General features: G+C 41.3%; 1 non-coding gene across 1 annotated transcript; it reads right to left on the bottom strand.

Annotated features, from left to right (window-relative positions):
• Positions 1-1,531: 1,531 nt before the first annotated feature.
• Positions 1,532-1,604, bottom strand: TRNAE-UUC. Its single transcript has one exon. It is a non-coding gene; the product is annotated as a tRNA-Glu (tRNA).
• Positions 1,605-3,404: the final 1,800 nt, after the last annotated feature.

Below are 3,404 nucleotides of genomic sequence, written 5' to 3'. Positions count from 1 at the left end.
TGAAACCGTTACTCTGCACAAAGGGTGAATGCTAGGCCAGAGCCACTCAGACTTCCAGCCTGAAAGAATTTTGAGTTCACACAGCAATGATTTCATGGGGAGGAGAGGAGGCCCACACAGAAAAGAAGTAAGAACACACACACACACACGATCCTTAAACAAAGTTATCAACAACCACCATAAATGAACCATCGTACTTTATGATCTTAATGCTGTTTCTCAGTTGAACCAAAATATTTTTCATTCTGACAGTTAAGGGCCCAGTTGACTCAACTGGTTTGACTCTGTCCCCCGTCTTGTGTGCCATCTGATTTGCCCTTGGATTGGCTGATGGCTGGGCACTGCGATAGCTCCTCGGCCTGTGTTTTAGTTTTGAGCTTTACCTCTGTGGCAGAAGGTTTCATCTGCTCAGAGAGAGGTTTTTCGTAGTTATTGTTTTGGCTTTATAAATAACCATATTCCTCTCCTCTGAGAATTATGGATTATTTTGAAAAGGGGAGCTTCTAAGAAAGCTCTTATTGGATCTGGACTTGAGCCACTTTCAGAACTGTGTGTTTCATGTGGTCCATCACTCTGCTTGCTGCCACCTACACAGATAGGAAGCATTGCCTGGGACTGAAATTTACAGGCCCTAGTCCATCATCCAAAGTGCTAGATATCCTGGAAGCTGGCATCTACCAATAATTGCAATATTAAGGTATGTACACAAGGCCCATAAATGCTGTTGGCTTACTGAAAATAGCCAAACTAGAGCTGATATGAGCTAGAAGGAGGTACTATTAGCAGTTGTAAACTACCTATACCAACGAAGCCCAACATACAGCCCTGGCTCAAAAATGAGCCATGTAGATCTGAGAGCTGTCACCATATTTAATATGTAAACAAACTATGATCATTGGAGAAGAGGGAAACCAAAGTTAGTTTTTTTCAGAGTGTCTCCTGGGAAACCAGAAGACAGATGTGTCTCTTGAATCTTCTATCAACCCATCATATGAATCAGGCAATGGCATAAGTGACTAGCAGAGAAAATAGTGTCATATCATGGAGAGAAGTTTGGGCTTGCTGTGAGACAACCTGGATTCAAATCCCCCTAGAAGCACTTACCAAAATTTCTTTTGGAAATAAAAGAAGGGAGTAAGGTTGTGTCTCTTTTACTTAACTTAATGTAACTCTTTGAGTCTCCATTTTCTTATTCATAAAACAACTATAATAATAGTAGTACCTGTTGGAAGTTTCAAATAAGATAATTCATGTAAATATTTGCCATAATTCCTGACACACTGTGAGAGTTCAGTAAACACTAGTTGTTTTTGCTTATGGGGTCCAGGAATCAGGGAACCAGAAACCCATAGCAGATTTTGGCCTCTGCTTCTAATTCCAAAGAGTGTGACCCTTTAGGTGTCCACAATGCTAATCAGTTTATATTGATCTCTCCTGCCATTGATGTATAGTTCCCAGTCACTGGGAGACTGGATTTTCTTTTTTGGGGGGTTGGGTGGGGGGAATCACACTGCAGCATGCAGGATCTTAGTTCCCTGACCAGGGATCGAACCTGTGCTCCCTGCAGTGAAAGTGCAGATTCTTAACCACTGGACCACCAGGGAAGTCCCTAGACTGGATTTTCAAATTGGAATTAGTGTTGTGTGTTAGAGTTCTCCAGATAAATGGAACTGATAGACAAAATAGATATAGACACAGATATAGATGGGCTTTCCAGGTGGTTCAATGGTAAAGAATTCACCTGCTAATGCAGGAGACACCATAGACATCGGTTCTATCCTTGGGTCAAGAAGATCCCCTGGAGGAGGAAATGGCAACCCCCTCCAGTATTCTTACCTTGAGAATCCAATAGACAGAGGAGCCTGGCAGGCTGCAGTCCATGGGGTCACAAAGAGTCAGACTTTACTGAGAGACTGAGCACTCACGTAGATATAGATGCAAATTTAGTATAAGGAATTGGATCATGCAGAAACTGAGACTGAGGAGTCCCATGATCTATAGTCAGCAACTTGGAGATGCAAGAGAGTTGATAATGTAGTTGTGGTTTGAATCCAAAGACCTGAGAACCAAGAGAGATGATAATATAAGTCTGACACTCAGCATGCTTCAGAACCAAGAAGGGTTAATATATCAGTCTGAGTCTAAAGATGAGAAAAGACAGTCATCCTAGCTAATCAGTCAGGCAGGAGGAGTTCCTTCTTACTGAACATTTTTGTTCCATTCAGGTCTTCAACTGACTGGATGAGGCCCACCTACATTAGGGAGGGTAATCTGCTTTACACAGTCTACTGATTCAAATATTAATTTTATTCAAAACCCCCTCCCCACAGACATACCCAGAATAATGCCTGGCCAAATCTCTGGGCGTTCTATAGCCCAGTTATAAAATTAGCCATCACTGGGGACATATGCTAAATTCTCAGTAGCCAGTGTGGTCTATGGGCCAGCACCACCATCACAGCCACACCCAAGTAGCTCGTTAGAAATGTAGAAATCTGGGCCCCACCCCAGATCTGATAAATTAGAATCTGCATTTTAATATGATCCTCAAGTGATTCATACGCACTTTAAAACTTGAGAAGTGGTGAGATAAAACATTAAAAGCTTTGGTTCTCAAAGTGTGGTCCTTGAAGAACCGGTAGTATTGGCATCACCTGTGGTCTTTTCATACAAGCAGATTCATAGGCCCTACTTCAGCTTAACTAAATAAGAACATATAGGAGTTGCTTGTATATTTTTGAGATTAATCCTTTGTCTGTTTCTTCATTTGCTATTATTTTCTCCCAATCTGCAACTCCTGCAGCTCAATTTCAGAAAAATAAATGACCCAATCAAAAAATGGGCCAAAGAACTAAACAGACATTTCTCCAAAGAAGACATACAGATGGGGCTAACAAACACATGAAAAGATGCTCAACATCACTCATTATCAGAGAAATGCAAATCAAAACCACAATGAGGTACCATTACATGCCAGTCAGAATGGCTGCTATCCAAAAGTCTACAAGCAATAAATGCTGGAGAGGGTGTGAGAAAAGGAGAACCCTTATACACTAGTTGGATAGGGAATGCCAAATCAGTACAGCCACTATGGAAGAACAGTTAGGAGATTAATCATAAAAACCTGAAAATAGAACTGCCAATAATGACCAGCAATCCCACTCCTGGCATACCACTGAGAAACCAGAATCTGAAGAGACACAGCACCCAATGTTCAAATTGCAGCACTGTTTATACATAGCGGACTGGCAACCTAGATGACCCATCAGCAGATAAAGAATGGAATAAAGGAAGCTGTAGGTACATATAACACCAATGCGAATAGTAACTCAGCCAGTTTTAAAAAATCATTTGAACAACATAACCTAAATGAGATGGATAAACTGAAGCCCCTATAACAAGAG

Source organism: Cervus canadensis, chromosome X (genome assembly GCF_019320065.1).
Source record: "Cervus canadensis isolate Bull #8, Minnesota chromosome X, ASM1932006v1, whole genome shotgun sequence".
Taxonomy (NCBI): Eukaryota; Metazoa; Chordata; class Mammalia; order Artiodactyla; family Cervidae; genus Cervus; species Cervus canadensis.
The sequence above is the reverse complement of the archived record's forward strand: the minus strand, read 5'-3'. Positions and strand labels throughout refer to the sequence as shown.